Genomic DNA, 16,798 nt, shown 5'->3' on the forward strand with positions numbered 1-16,798 from the left:
CCAAAGAAGTATGTAGCAAGTCCAACAAGAGAGGGCGCAGATTTAGATTTAGTTTTCGGAAATGAAGATGAGCAGGTGGAAGGGGTGGCAGTGGGAGAGCATTTAGGCGGTAGTGATCATAATTCAGTCAGTTTCATAATTATGGAAAAGGACAGAGAAAGAACAGGAGTTAGAGTTCTCAATTGGGGAAAGGCCGATTTTACTAAACTGAGGAGTGATTTAGCGAAAGTGGACTGGAAACAGCTACTTGGTAAATCAGTGTCAGAACAATGGGAGGCACTCAAAGGGGAGATTCGAGGGGTTCAGAGTAAACATGTTAACACAAAGACCTGGCCAAACCTAGAGCCCCATGGATGTCAAGGAGCTTACAGGGTATGATAAGGCAGAAAAGGAAAGCTTATGTCCGACACCGACAACTCAATACTATAGAAAGCCGAGAGGAGTATAGAAAGTGGAGGGGTGAAATCAAAAAGGAAATTAGGAAAGCAAAGAAAGGGCACGAAAGAATATTGGCAAGCAAAATCAGGGTGAACCCAAAGATGTTTTATCAATCCATTAAGAGTAAGAAGATAACTAAGGAGAGAGCAGGGCCCATAAAATACCAAAAAGGTAACCTATGTGTAGGGGCGGAAGATATTGGTATTGTTCTTAATGAATACTTTGCGCCTGTCTTCATAAAAGAGGGGGACGATGCAGATATTGTAGTGATGGAGGAGGAATGTTAAGTATTGGATGTGATAAACATAGGGAGTGAGGAAGTATTAATGGGATTAGCTTCCTTGAAGGTTGATAAATAAGGCTAGTTGAAATGTACCCTAGGCTGTTAAAAGAAGCAAAAGAGGAAATAGCAGAAGGTCTGACCATCATTTTCCAGTCCTCACTGGACACAGGTATGGTGCCAGAGGATTGGAGAACTGCTAACGTTGTACTTCTGTTTAAAAAGCTCTTACCTTCCGGAAGCGGAGCGGAGCGGACCTGTGGGGAGAGCGTCGAGAGCGCAGCCTATAAATCGAGCCCCAGGATCGAGGCCCAGTCTCTTACCTTTCGGGAGCGGAGAGGAGCGGAGCGGACCTGAGGGGAGAACGCCGATAGTGGAGCCTATAAATCGAGCCCCAGGATCGAGGCCCAGTCTCTTACCTTTCGGGAGCGAAACGAGCAGACCTCTTCCAGAGTTTTGAAAAAAAAAGGAAAAAAGCCAACAGTGATGTCAGAGGAGAGCTGTGAGGTGGTTGGTTGGGTGAGTCACTGCTGTTAGTGCATTTAAATATCTTTAAAAAAAAAGGGGAAAGTTTTTTTTATTGATAAAAATACCTCTGGTGATAAGGTGAGTACTACTAAAGTGTTTTTTTAAATTCAATGTAGCTTATTAAGGACTTTAGATTGGAGTGGGTAGAACAAGGCCCCTAGTGTAATTAGTATTTTTTAATTAAGGGAGTAACTAATTAATCTAAGGGTAAGTCATGACAAGAGAGCTCGGCCCCGTGATATGCTTCTCCTGCGCTATGTGGGAAATCAGGGACGCTTCCAGTGTCCCTGAGGACCATGTGTGCAGGAAGTGTATCCATCTGCAGTTACTGGCTACCCGATTCACTGTGGAGCATCTGCGAGGCTGAGGACGTCGTGGATAGCACGTTTAGTGAGGTGGTCACACCGCAGGTAATGGCTGCACAGGCAGAAAAGGGATGGGTGACCACCAGACGGAGTAGTAGGCGCAGGTGGTAGTGCAGGAGTCCACTGTGACCATCTCGCTCTCAAACAGATATACCGCTTTGGATACTGTTGGGGGGGATGACCTCCCAGGGGAAAGCAGCAACAGCCAAGCTCATGGCACCATGGAGGGCTCTGCTGCACAGCAGGGGAGGAAAAGGGGTGGAAGAGCTATAGTGATAGGGGATTGTATCGTAAGGGGTGCAGATAGGCATTTATGTGGCCGCAAACGAGGCTCCAGGATGGTATGTTGCCTCCCTGGTGCTAGGGTCAAGGATGTCTCGGAGCAGCTGCAGGACATTCTGAAAGGGCAGGGTGAGCAGCCAGAGGTCATGGTCCATATTGGTACTAACGACATAGGCAGGAAAAGAGATGAGGTCCTGCAAAGTGAATATAGGGAGTTAGGCAGAAGGTTAAAAAGCAGGACCTCTAGGGTTGTAATCTCAGGATTACTCCCTGTGCCACATGCTAGTGAGGGTAGGAATAGGAGGATTAGGCAAATGAATGTGTGGCTGAAGAGCTGGTGTAGGCGGGAGGGCTTCAGCTACTTGGATCATTGGGATCTCTTCTGGTGCAGAGTTGTCTTGTACAAGAGGGATAGGTTGCATCTGAACTGGAAGGGGACCAATATCCTTGCGGGGAGGTTTGCTAGTACAACTCGGGAGGGTTTAAACTAGTCTGGCAGCGGGGTAGGACACAAAATAATAGTCTCTCCAATGAGATAGTTGAGGCAAATGTAGAGGTTAAAGCAAGCAAGTCAGGTAGACAGGCCGGGCAGGGGTAGTATAGGGAGTGTGGAAGGTCTGATAGGCTAATCTGCATTTACTTTAATGTAAGAAGCCTTACAGGTAAGGCAGATGAACTCTGAGCATGGATCAGTACATGGGATTGTGATATTACAGCTATTACGGAAACGCGGTTGAGGGATGGGCAGTACTGGCAGCTCAATGTTCCGGGGTACCGATCTTTCCGGCGTGACAGAGGTGGAGGTAAGAGAGGAGGGGCAGTTGCACTATTGATTAGGGAGGACATCATGGCAGTACTTAGAGAGGATATCCCGGGGGGAACATCCAGCGAGGCCATATGGGTAAAACTTAGAAATAAGAAAGGGGTGATCACTTTGATGGGATTATACTATAGGCCCCCCAATAGTCAGAGGGAATTGGAGGAGCATATATGTAGGGAAATCACAGATAGGTGTAGGAATTATAGGGTTGTAATAGTAGGTGATTTTAACTTCCCTAATATTGACTGGGACTGCATTAGTGCTAAGGGATCAGATGGGGAAGAATTTGTTAAGTGTGTGCAGGATAGTTTTCTGAAGCAGTATGTGGATGGCCCTACTAGAGAAGGGGCTACACACGACCTCCTCTTAGGAAATGAGGATGGGCAGGTGGTTGATGTGTCAGTGGGGGAGCACTTTGGGACCAGTGACCATAACTCTATTAGCTTCAAGATAGATATGGAAAAGGGCAGGACTGGTCCTCAGGTTGAAGTCTTAAATTGGGGGAAGGCTAATTTCGATGGCATCAGACAGGAACTCTCAAAAGTTGAATGGGAGAGGCTGTTTACAGGTAAAGGGACGTCTGGCAAGTGGGAGGCTTTTAAAAGTGAGATAGGAAGAGTTCAGGGCCGGCATGTTCCTGTTAGATGGAAGGGCAAGGCTGGCAAGTTTAGGGAACCTTGGTTTACGAGGGTTATTGAGGGTCTGGTCAGGACAAAGAAGGAGGCATATGTCAGGTAAATGCAGCTGGGATCGAGCGAGTCCCTCGAGGAGTATAGGGGATGTAGGAGTACACTTAAGAAGGAAATTAGGAGGCAAAAAGGGGCCATGAGATTTCCCTGGCAGATATAGGAGAATCCTAAAAGATTGTATAAGTATATTAAGAGTAAAAGGGTAGCTAGGGAGAGAGTAGGTCCCCTTAAGGATCAGTGTGGTAATCTATGTGTGGAGCCAAGGGAAATGGGTGCGGTCTTAAATGAATACTTCTCGTCTGTATTTACTGTGGAAGCTAGTGAGTTCAAGGGAGGGAACAGCGATATCCTGGAGCATATCAACATTACAAAGGAGGAGGTGTTGGAGGTTTTGAAGCACATTAAGGTGGATAAATCCCCAGGATTTACCCCTAGGATGCTATGGGAAGTGAGAGAGAAGATTGCTGGGGCCCTGGCAGAGATTTTTGTATCATCGTTAGCCACGGGTGAGGTACCGTAAGACTGGAGGAAAGCTAATGTTGTGCCTTTATTTAAGAAGGGCAACAGGGATAAGCCAGGGAACTACAGGCCGGTGAGACTTACATCAGTGGTGGGAAAGTTATTGGAAGGGATTCTGAGAGACAGGATTTATATGCATTTGGAAAGGCATGGTCTGATTAGGGATAGTCAGCATGGCTTTGTGCGTGGAAAATCATGTATCACGAATTTGATTGAGTTTTTTGAGGAGGTGACCAAGAGGATTGACGAGGGCAGGGCAATGGACGTTGTCTACATGGACTTTAGCAAGGCCTTTGACAAGGTCCCGCATGGTCGGCTGGTCCGGAAGGTTCAAACACATGGGATCCAGGGTGAACTAGCCAATTGGATACAAAATTGGCTTGGTGATAGGAGGCAGAGGGTGGTAGTGGAGGATTGTTTTCCAGATTGGAGGCCGGTGACCAGTGGTGTGCCGCAGGGATCGGTGCTGGGCCCTCTGTTGTTTGTCATATATATTAATGACTTGGATGTGAATGTAGGGGTCATGATTAGTAAGTTTGCAGGTGACACCAAAATTGGTGGTATAGTGAACAATGAAGAAGGTTGTTGTTAAGGTTACATTAGGATATAGATAAACTGGGAAAGTGGGCAAGGGAGTGGCAAATGGAATTTAACGCAGACAAGTGCAAAGTGATGCATTTTGGGAAGTTAAACCAGGGCAAAACATATACAATGAATGGCAGGGCCCAAGGGAGTGTTGTTGAGCAGAGAAACCTTGGGGTGCAAGTATATAGTTCCCTGAAAGTGGCAACACAGGTAGACAGGGTGGTGAAGAAGGCGTGTGGCATGCTTGCCTTCATCGGCTGAGGCATTGAGTACAAGAGTTGGGATGTCATGTTACAGTTGTACATAACGTTGGTTAGGCCGCATTTGGAGCACTGTGTGCAGTTCTGGTCACCGCACTACAGGAAAGATGTGATTAAGCTAGAGAGGGTGCAGAAAAGATTCACAAGGATGTTGCCTGGTTTGGAGGCCTTGAGTTATAAAGAGAAACTGGATAGGCTGGGTCTGTTTTCCCTGGTGCGAAGGAGGCTAAAAGGGGACACGATAGAGGTATATAAAATTATGAGAGGCAGGGATAGGGTAGATAGCCAGAGTCTGTTTCCCATGGTAAGGGCGACTAAAACTAGAGGGCATAGGTTTAAGGTGAGAGGGAGGAGATTTAAAGGGGATCAAAGGGGTAAATTTTTCACACAAAGAATAGTGGGTATCTGAATGAGCTGCCTGAGGAGGTGGTGGAGGCAGGAACAGTAGCGACATTTAAGAGGCATCTGGATAGGTACTTGAATGAGCAAGGCATAGAGGGATATGGAATTAATAATGGCAGGTGAGATTAGTATAGATAGGCATTACGGTCTGGATGGACGTGGTGGGCCTGTTTCTATGCTGTACAACTCTATGACTCTAAAAAGGGAGCAAGGAATAGACCGAATAATTACAGGCCAGTCAGTCTAACATCCCTCTCCCCTCTTTGGCCTCCTTATCTCGAGAGACAATGGATACGCGCCTGGAGGTGGTCAGTGCTGTGTGGAGCAGCGCCTGGAGTGGCTATAAAGGCCAATTCTAGAGTGACAGGCTCTTCCACAGGTGCTGCAGATAAATTTGTTTGTCGGGGCTGTTACACAGTTGGCTCTCCCCTTGCGCCTCTGTCTTTTTTCCTGCCAACTACTAAGTCTCTTCGACTCGCCACACTTTAGCCCCGCCTTTATGGCTGCCCGTCAGCTCTGGCAAACGCTGGCAACTGACTCCCACGACTTGTGATCAATGTCACAGGATTTCATGTCGCGTTTGCAGACGTCTTTAAAGCGGAGACATGGACGGCCGGTGGGTCTGATACCAGTGGCGAGCTCGCTGTACAATGTGTCTTTGGGGATCCTGCCATCTTCCATGCGGCTCACATGGCCAAGCCATCTCAAGCGCCGCTGGCTCAATAGTGTGTATAAACTGGGGATGTTGGCCGCCTTGAGGACTTCTGTGTTGGAGATACGGTCCTGCCACCTGATGCCAAGTATTCTCCGGAGGCAGCGAAGATGGAATGAATTGAGACGTCGCTCTTGGCTGACATACGTTGTCCAGGCCTCGCTGCCATAGAGCAAGGTACTGAGGACACAGGATTGATACACTCGGACTTTTGTGTTCCGTGTCAGTGCGCCATTTTCCCACACTCTCTTGGCCAGTCTGGACATAGCAGTGGAAGCCTTTCCCATGCGCTTGTTGATTTCTGCATCGAGAGACAGGTTACTGGTGATAGTTGAGCCTAGGTAGGTGAACTCTTGAACCACTTCCAGAGCGTGGTCGCCAATATTGATGGATGGAGCATTTCTGACGTCCTGTCCCATGATGTTCGTTTTCTTGAGGCTGATGGTTAGGCCAAATTCATTGCAGGCAGCCGCAAACCTGTTGATGAGACTCTGCAGGCACTCTTCAGTGTGAGATGTTAAAGCAGCATCGTCATCAAGGAGGAGTTCCCTGATGAGGACTTTCCGTACTTTGGACTTCGCTCTTAGACGGGCAAGGTTGAACAACCTGCCCCCTGATCTTGGGTGGAGGAACATTCCTTCTTCAGAGGACTTGAATGCATGTGAAAGCAGCAGGGAGAAGAAAATCCCAAAAAGTGTGGGTGCGAGAACACAGCCCTGTTTCACGCCACTCAGGATAGGAAAGGGGTCTGATGAGGAGCCACCATGTTGAATTGTGCCTTTCATATTGTCATGGAATGAGGTGATGATACTTAGTAGCTTTGGTGGGCATCCAATCTTTTCTAGTAGTCTGAAGAGACCACGTCTGCTGACGAGGTCAAAGGCTTTGGTGAGATCAATGAAAGCAATGTAGTGGGGCATCTGTTGTTCACGGCATTTCTCCTGTATCTGACGAAGGGAGAACAGCATGTCAACGGTCGATCTCTCTGCACAAAAGTCACACTGTGCCTCAGGGTAGACACGTTCGGCCAGCGTCTGGAGCCTGTTTAGAGCGACCAGAGAAAAGACTTTCCCCACTATGCTGAGCAGGGAGATTCCACGGTAGTTGTTGCAGTCACCGCGGTCACCTTTGTTTTTATAGAGGGTGATGATATTGGCATCGCGCATGTCCTGGGGTACTACTCCCTCGTCCCAGCACAGGCATAGCAGTTCATGTAGTGCTGAGAGTATAGCAGGCTTGGCACTCTTGATTATTTCAGGAGTAATGCTCTCCTTCCCAGGGGCTTTTCCGCTGGCTGGAGAATCAATGGCATCACTGAGTTCCAATTTGGTTGGCTGTATGTCCAGCTCATCCATGACTGGTAGAGGCTGGGCTGCATTGAATGCAGTCTCAGTGACAACATTCTCCCTGGAGTACAGTTCTAGGTAGTGTTCAACCCAGCGGTCCATTTGTTTGCGTTGGTCAGTGATTATGTCCCCTGATTTAGATTTGAGGGGGGCAATCTTCTTGATGGTTGGCCCAAGAGCTCTCTTAATGCCATGATACATTCCTCTGATGTTTCCGGTGTCTGAGGCCAGCTGAATATGACTGCATAGGTGTTGCCAGTAGCCGTTTGCGCAGCGCCTGGCTGTTCTTTGTGCAGTGCTTCTGGCTGCTTTAAGTGCTGCGGATGTTAACTCGCTGAGGGCATTCTTGTCGTTCAACAGTGCAATGCGCTTAGCGGCTATGACAGGTTCCAGATCTTCAAAATGAGATTGAAACCAGTCTGCATTCCGCTTCACACGTTTGCCATAGGTGGTCATGGCTGACTCATAGATGGCGTCTCTAATGTGGGCCCACTTGGTCTCAGCATCCCCTGTGGGAGTGTTTTGAAGGGCTGTTACAAGTGAATTTAGAAATTTTTGTAACAGTCTAACATCAGTAGTGGGCAAATTATTGGAATCTATTCTGAGACACAGGATAAACTGTCACTTAGGCACAGGTTAATCAAGGATAGTCAGCATGGACTTTAGTTCAAGTTCGTCAAACAAGATCTTAAACCTTATTTTTTGAAGTAACAAGATGGATGAGGGTCGTGCAGTCATGGATTTTAGCTCGGCTTTTGACAAGGTCCCACATGACAGACTGGTTAAATAGATAAAATCCTATGGGATCCAGGGAAATGCAGCAAGGTGGATACAAAATTGACTCAGTGGAAGGAAACAAAGGGTAATTGTTGATGGGTGTTTTAGCAACCGGAGGGCTGTTTCCAGTGGTGTTCCACAGGGCGCAGTACTGGGTCCCCTGCTTTTTGGGGTATATATTACCGATTTGGACGTAAATGTAGGGGGCATGATCAAGAGGTTTGCAGATGACACAAAGATCGGCCGTATGGTCAGTAGTGAGGAGGATAACTGCAGGAAGATATTGACGGTCTGGTCAGTTGGGCAGAGAAGTGGCAAATGGAATTCAACTTGGAGAAGCATTTGGGGAGGTCAAACAAGGCAAAGGAATACACAAGGGCGGCACAGTGGCTAGCACCGCAGCCTCACAGCTCCAGCGACCCGGGTTCAATTCTGGGTGGTGCCTGTGTGGAGTTTGCAAGTTCTCCGTGTCTGCGTGGGTTTCCTCCGGGTGCTCCGGTTTCCTCCCACATGCCAAAGACTTGCTGGTTGATAGGCCATTATAAATTGCCCCTAGTATAGGTAGGTGGTAGGGAAATATAGGGACAGGTGGGGATGTGGTAGGAATATGGGATTAGTGTAGGATTAGTATAAAATGGGTGGTTGATGGTCGGCACAGACTTGGTGGGCCGAAGGGCCTGTTTCAGTGCTGTATCTCTAAACTAAGCTTAACAATTAATGGGAGAATACTGAGGTGTAAAGGAAGTGAGGGACCTTGGATTGAATGTCCACAAATCCCTGAAAGTAGCAGGACAGGTCAATAAGGTGGTTAAGAAGGTATGTGGAATCCTTTCCTTTATTAGCTGAGGTATAGCATATAAGAGCAGGGAGGTTATGCTGGAACTGTAGAACTCATTGGTTTGGCCACAACTGTGTGCAGTTCTGGTCACCTCATTACAGAAGGGATGTAATTGCACTAGAGAGGGTACAGAGGAGATTTACGATGATGTTGTCAGGACTGGAAAAATGCAGCTATGAGTAAGATTGGATAGGCTGGGGTTGTTCTCCTTGGAAGACAGAAGGCTGACGGGAGATCTGATTGAAATGTACAAAATTTTGAGGGGCTTGGATAAACTGGAGGTGAAGGGTCTATTCACCTGAGCAGAGGTCAGTGACGAGGGGGCATAAATTTAAAGTGATCGGTGGAAAAATTAGAGGGGAGATGAGGAAAAACTTTTTCACCCAGAGGGTGGTGGGGGTCTGGAACTCACTGCCGGAAAGGGGAGTTGAGGCAGAGACCCTCACCTCATTGGAAAGAAGTCTGGATATGCACCTCAAGTGCATATCCATAATCTGCAGGGCTATGGACCAAATGCTGGACGGTGGGATTAGGTGAGTAGTTTTTCGGCCGGCACAGTCACAATGGACAAGTGACCTCTTTCTGTGTCTTAAATTTTCTATGATTCTAAGAGAATTTCACCAAAACTACAATAAGGAGGTTGTTGGGATACTGGATCAGATAAAAATAGATAAAGAGGTGGTAGTAGAAAGGCTGGCAGTAAAGTGGTTAAGCCACCCGGCACCTGGTCCAGATGGAATGCATTCTAGGTTGCTGAAGGAAGAGTAGAAATTGTGAAGGTGCTGACCACAATTGTCCAATCCACCTTAGATACAGGTGTCGTATCAGAGTAGAGGATTGCAAATATTACACCCTTGTTCGAAAATGGGAGAAGGCGGCTAAATCTGCCAATTACAGGCCAGTCAGCTGAATGTCAGCGATTGGAAGCTTTTAGGAACAATAATCGAGGAGAAAATTAACAGCCACTTGGACAAGCATGGACTTTTGAAGGAAAGCCAGCCTAGATTTAAGGGAAAAATCATATTTGATGAACTTAATTGATGTTTTGGTATAGTTGGGTGGATGAGTGTGCAGTTGATATGTATATTGACTTTCAGAAGGCATTTGATAAAGTACCACATAATAGGCTTGTCAGCACAATTGAAACCCCTGGGATAAAAGGGGCAGTGGTCGCATGGATATAAAATTGGCTAAGGGATAGAAAGCAGAGTTGTGAATGGCTGTTTCTCAGACTGGTGACCTCCAGAGTTCAGTACTCGGACCACTGCTGTTTTTGATACACATTGCTGAGTTGGACTTGAGGGTACAGGGCACAATTATAGAATCTGAAGATGACACAAAACTTGCAAGTGTAGAAAACAGTAAGGAAGATAATAAACTTCAAGAGGACAGGCTGGTGGAATGGCTGGAAACATAGCAGATGAAAGTGAATGCAGAAAAGTGTGAAGTGATACCAGTTCTCTTATTCTTCCTATCAAAATGTATGATTGTAAAGGGGGTGCAAAATGAAAGAGACCTGGGACTACATATGCACAAATCTTTGAAAGTGGCAGGTCAGGTTAACAAAGCAGTTAATAAAAACATCTAGATCCTGGGCTTTTATAAATAGAGGTATAGAGTGCAAAAGGCAGGAAGTTATACTAAACCTATAGAAAACACTAGTTTGGTCCCAGCTGGAATATCGTGCCCAATTCTGGGCACCACACTTTAGGAAGGACATTAAGGCTTTGCAGAGGGTACAGAAGAGGTATACTCGGACAGTTCGGATTACAATTATGTGGATAAACTGGAAAAGTTGGGGTTGTTTTCAGAGTGGAGAAGATAAAAAGATTTATGAAGGGTTTAGATAAAGTAAATGAAGAGAAACGCTTTCCAATGGTGGAAGGATCGACAACAAGCGGCCACATGAAGAAAAAGTTTATTTTAACACGAGTGGTTCGGATTTGGAACGTAATGCCTGATAGTGGTGGATACAGATTCAATCATAGCCTTCGAAAGGGAACTGGATAAATACCTGAAAGTGAGAAAAATACAGGAATATGGGGAAAAAGCAGGGGCACGGGACTAACTAGATTGCTCTTCAAAAGAGCCAGCACTGACTCAATGGGCAAAATGGTCATCTGTCCTGCACTATTCTATGGTCAGAAAAGCATGTAAATATATTCTCCAAAAGTTTAAATCATGAGGATTACCGGTATCAACCAACTTGTTAGCAAATAAACCAGAGCCATGGAAGTGAATAGGTTTATTCAGGGTTACAAGTGACTTATGCTGCACAGTACAATAAGCAGCTGCAGGCACAGAACAGCCACCTTCTCACTCGGCTTTACAGAAAAAAAAACTACTTGTAGAAACAAAGCTGCCTCCCATCAGACAAGAAACATCAGGAGAGCTAGAGTTCAGAAGTTCACAATTCAACAAGTGATGGAAACATACAGTAGGTTCCCAGGCAGCATCTGTAAATAGAAGAGACAGGTCAATGTTTGGGGTGGAGGCCTTTGATCTGACAAGTCAAATTATCACCACACCCTACATTTGTAAAGTAGAATACTTTTAAGAAATGATGTGGTTATGCTCAATAGTTATATTATGTATGTGCATCAATGCATTATATTAGGATTAAGTTGTGTACTTTGTGTCTGGAATCATATGTAAAATGTATATTTATATACTGTACTGGAAAAATGGTAAAACAGTGTCTGCTACAGCACAAAGGCAGAAATGGTTTTCAAATAGGCAGGAGGTCTGCTGACTGCTCCACTTCATTTCAATAAGAGAGAGACTCAGTAACGATAACTGATAGACTTGCAGCCCTCATGGGGAGGGAAATGTAAATAAAGATATTCAGAAGCCATTCATAACTGGTAAGTCAATGGGGAATGTTTGGTATCCCCATCGTATGACAATTCCTTAGGCCACTAAACTATTTGTAGAGACAACGTATGGAATATGCGATCAGTGAGCTGCAGGGCACATCATTACTTTGAGGCTCCTGGTGAATCTATGTGAAAAATCATTAGTTACCTGCTGCTCAACATCAACAGTTCAGACGAGCATTCATCACAAAAATCATCAGAGCACCTCAGCATGAAACCTTTGTTAAATGTCAAACACGGACAAGCTTTCCTTTGTCAAGCTGTGTAACTTGCACGGTATATTAGTCTGTGGTTTTAGAAAGTAAAATATCATGTGTTACAACCAGGTGAGAGGGGTCTAGGGGTTCCCTCTCAGCCTTTACCTGGTTTAACCGTTACAGGGTTTAATTAAAAAAAAAATGCTTTAGCTTCCCCCGCAGTGAACCCTTGTTCACTGCTTTCCAATTGTAAGGCAAAGAAATCAATTCAGACAGGTTTTCTTACATTTAAGCAAGCAAGATGAAAGTTTATTAACCTTAAACTTTAATCCGGTTCTTTGGCCTCCTTATCTCGAGAGACAATGGATACGCGCCTGGAGGTGGTCAGTGGTTTGTGAAGCAGCGCCTGGAGTGGCTATAAAGGCCAATTCTAGAGTGACAGGCTCTTCCACAGGTGCTGCAGAGAAATTTGTTTGTCGGGGCTGTTACACAGTTGGCTCTCCCCTTGCGCCTCTGTCTTTTTTCCTGCCAACTACAAAGTCTCTTCGACTCACCACACCAGCTCTGGCGGACGCTGGCAACTGACTCCCACGACTTGTGATTAACAACTACAAATATGCACGCTAGCATGCATACGCGATAAACACACGCAGACAGAGACAGAAAAAGAATAAAGGGGAAAAGTTTGAGGCAATATCTGTTAGGTATTTACTGTCCTTAAGTTTAATGTGGCGTCTTTGGTTGCCAGTAAATCCTGCTGTTCGTTGGTGCCCAGTTCACGCTTCAACTTGTTTTGATGTCGGAGTCTTTTCTCTCTCGGTTTACGTGTCTTCCCTGGTCCGGTGGCTTGGGAGAAAGAAAGTGAGAGAGAGAGAGGCTTCCTTGTTCCAGCTTCAGTTTCAAACAGCCTTCTGCCTTTCGCTGTGGCTCAATTCAAAAAAAGCCCAGGTTGCCCAGCAGGTTAGTCATGTGACTAGCTGGTTTGACCACTTGTGTTTGTGGATTCTGCCATCTTAGCAGTCATCCTGGAATGCGAGCTTTCTCACCTTCAATGTCTGGTGATCACTGTCCATTTTGGGTCAAGTGGACCACGGAATAGTCCTTGGTCACGCCAAGCACTGTTTGGTAGTATGCAAGTATTTTTCCAGCCAAGTGTCTGGGGATTTTTTTTTTTAAACAAGTCCTTTCTTCACTATAGCAACAGTTTAAAATCAATGTTCATATGACAAAATTAATGCGCCTCATTCTTGGCAGGTGGGGGTCTACATGACACATGCCATTCCATTACTGGCCCTCCTGCTGCCTTGCTGATTAAACCTACTGTGGAACTTGGACCTGGGACCTTCTGCTCAGAAAAGCTCAAGTGCTATTCTGAGTTGCATTCTGAACTCTCTGCCGACCCAGCGGTTGTGCAAAAATTCTCTGGTTCAAGGACAGAGAAAATCAGCCAGGGTTTCCAATGCTGAGATAAAAGCAAAATATGGCAGATGCTGGAAATTAAATAAAAACAGAATGTGCTGGAAATACTCAGCAGGTCTGACAGCATCTGTGGAAAGAGAAGCAGTTAGTGTTTCAGGTCTGTGACCTTTCATCCAAACTGGAAAAGGTTAGAAAAGAATTAGGTTTTAAGCAAATAATTTGCCGTTGCCCCATGACTACATTGTCAGGCCCTCTGTACTATCAACACCTTCCCTTTTGTTCTCTTTTCCCCTCCCCCACTTTATTTGCTGCTATTAACACTGTTTGCCTTTGTCCCATGACAGCTTTGTTATCTAATCTCTCCTGCCCTCGGCCCTATCACACACCTTTCCTTTTTTTTCTCCTCCCCACCACACCCCACCTTCACTTGCTTAAAACCGAATACTTTTCTAACCTTAGCCAGTTCTGGTGCAACGTCACAGACCTGAAACGTTAACTCTGCTTCTCTCTCCACAGATGCTGCCTGACATGCTGAGTATTTCCAGCACTTTGTTTTTATTTCATATTTCAATCCACCCCGGCTACAGGAGTGGTGCCAGAGGATTGGAGGACTGACAACGTTGTACCGTCGTTTAAAAAGGAAGGAATAATCTGAGTAATTATAGGCTAGTTAACAACTTCAGCTGTGGGCAAATTATTGGAATCAATTCTGAGCGACAGTTTCAATCTTCATTGATTGGCCAGATGGATTGTATCCTAGGTTTTTAAAGGAAGCCAGGGAGGAAATAGCAGATGCGCAGAGGATCATCTTCAAATCCTCACTAGATACAGGAGAGGTACCAGACGATTGGAGATCTGCGAACGTTATGCCATTGTTTAAAAAGGGTGCGAGGGATAGGGCAAATAATTATAAGCCGGTCAGTCTGACCTCGGTGGCGGGTAAATTTTTTTTTTTTTTAAAACAGATACAGCACTGAAATAGGCCCTTCGGCCCACCGAGTCTGTGCCGACCATCAACCACCCATTTATACTAATCCTACACTAATCCCATATTCCTACCACATCCCCACCTGTCCCTATATTTCCCTACCACCTACCTATACTAGGGGCAATTTATAATGGCCAATTTACCTATCAACCTGCAAGTCTTTTGGCACGTGGGAGGAAACCGGAGCACCCGGAGAAAACCCACGCAGACACAGGGAAAACTTGCAAACTCCACACAGGCAGTACCCAGAATTGAACCCGGGTCGCTGGAGCTGTGAGGCTGCGGTGCTAACCACTGCGCCGCCCTTGTTAGAATCTATTCTGAGGGACAGGATAAACTGTCACTTAGAAAGGCACGGATTAATCAGGGATAGTCAACATGGTTTTGTTAAGGGAAGGTCATGTCTTACTAACTTGATTTGAGTTTTTTGAGAAAGTAACAAGGAGGATTGATGAGGGTAGTGCAGTGGATGTGGTCTACATGGATTTTAGTAAGGCATCTGACAAGGTCCCACATGGCAGACTTGTCAGTAAAATGAAAGCCCATGGGATACAGGGGAATGTGGCAGGTTGGATACAGAATTGGCTCAGGTACAGGAAACAAAGGGTAGTAGTCGACGGATGTTTTTGTGAATGGAAAGCTGCTTCCAGTAGCATTCCACAGGGCTCAGTATTGGGTCCCTTGCTGTTTGTGGTACATATTAGTGATTTGGACTTAAATGTGAGAGGCAAGATTGGGAAATTTGCTGATGACACAGAAATTGACCGTGTAGTTGATAGTGAAGAGGATAGCTATAGACTCCAGAAAGATATCAATGGTTTGGCTGAGTGGGCGAAAAGGTGGCAAATGGAATTCAATCCAGATAAGTGTGAGGTCATGCATTTGGGGAGGGCAATCAAAGCAAAGGAATACACAGTAAACGGGAGGATATTGAGAGGGGTAGAGTGCATGTCCACAGGTCCCTGAAGGTGGTAGGACAGATAGATAGTGGTGAAGGAGGCATATGGAATGCTTTTTATTGGCCGAGGTATAGAATTCAAAAGCAGGGATTTAATGCTGGAACTATATATAATGCTGGTTAGAGGATTGCGTACAGTTCTGGTCACCACATTACAGAAAGGGCATAATTGCTCTGGAGCGTATACAGAGGAGATTTACAAGAATGTTGCCAGGGCTCAAAAGTTGCAGCTATGAGGCATGATTAGATAGGCTAGGGTTGTTTCCATTAGAACAGATGCGGCTGAGGGGTGACTTAATTGAGGTGCATAAAATTATGAGGGGCCTAGATGGAGTAGACAGGAAGGACCTGTTTCCCCTCGTGGAGAGGTCAAATACCAGGGGGCACAGACTTAAGGTGATTGGTAGAAGGATTAGAGGGGACATGAAGAAAAACTTTTTCACCCAGAGGATGGAGGGTGTCCGGTAGGCAGAAACTCTTAATTCTTTGAAAGGTACCTGGACATGCACCTGAATTGCTGTAACCAGCAAGGCAATGGACCAGGTATTCAAAGGTGGGATTAGATTGGACGGGTAGTTTTTTCAATAGCATGGATACGATGGGCTGAATGGCCTCCTGTGTAGCAAATTTTCTATGATTCTAAGGCAGCTCACTACCACCTTCTCAAGGGCAGTTAAGAATGGGCAATAAATCGTGGCCTTGTGAGCGACACACAGCCAAGGAACAAATAAAAAAAATCCCTAAACAGCAGTGAGCACAATCCCCAAGCTCTTCTCGAATGGTGAATGTTATCTTCAGTGGTCTGTGGAATGACCAGTTGAGCAATGACATCAGATGAAAAACTGTACAACCAGCTAGAGGGACTAAAGCCCTATTTCCTGAAGAGCTAATGGTAGAATATGCTCCCAGGGAGATGCAGGACACATCAGAGCGTTTACTTTGAGCCTCATGGTGAAATCAACATGAAAACACTGTCATCATTTGCATCCTACTGCTCAGGATTAACAGGTTGATATATTCAAACACCATTAGATCGTATTCAAAAGTCACTTACCATATTGAAATGGTCACAGGTTCTGTGCCCAGGCTCCCCCTGTCAACAACATGAAATAAATATTAGTGCCCACACCAGTATATCAATAACTGACCACATATTGCACACTTTCTTAAACTGAATCGATCTGTAACCAGAGTCCAGCCTCAATATCCTCCTGTGAGCTGAAGGATGTATCACAGTGTTTGCTTTGAAGATCAGTAACATCACATTTCCCAATTTGCAACCGGTCCAATTCTGTTTTGGTACAATGGAACCATCTTTTCCGTTGAAAAAATTGGGGTGTGATTTGAATTTGAGACGTATATTGTTCAAGAGAAAAGAAAATGTCAGGAACTCTTTTTGTTCAAAATATCAGTCACTTCTTACAGAAAAAATAATGGGTATCAGCAAATTTTGTTTAATGTTTAAATTTGCATCCCTCCGCTCAGAATTATAGCTGAGTTTGGGCACTGACAGGTAGGA

General features: G+C 45.5%; 1 protein-coding gene across 1 annotated transcript in view; it reads left to right on the top strand.

The window, feature by feature from the left end:
- The first annotated feature begins 1,120 nt into the window (after positions 1–1,120).
- LOC137373086 (2-5A-dependent ribonuclease-like) overlaps positions 1,121–16,798 on the top strand; it is a 95,781-nt gene continuing 80,103 nt past the window's right edge. Inside the window, exon 1 of the mRNA XM_068037953.1 lies at positions 1,121–1,237. The gene's annotated coding sequence lies outside the window, so the exon portion shown is untranslated. The remainder of the gene's footprint in view (positions 1,238–16,798) is intronic.

Source organism: Heterodontus francisci, chromosome 8, assembly GCF_036365525.1.
Source record: "Heterodontus francisci isolate sHetFra1 chromosome 8, sHetFra1.hap1, whole genome shotgun sequence".
Classification (NCBI taxonomy): Eukaryota; Metazoa; Chordata; class Chondrichthyes; order Heterodontiformes; family Heterodontidae; genus Heterodontus; species Heterodontus francisci.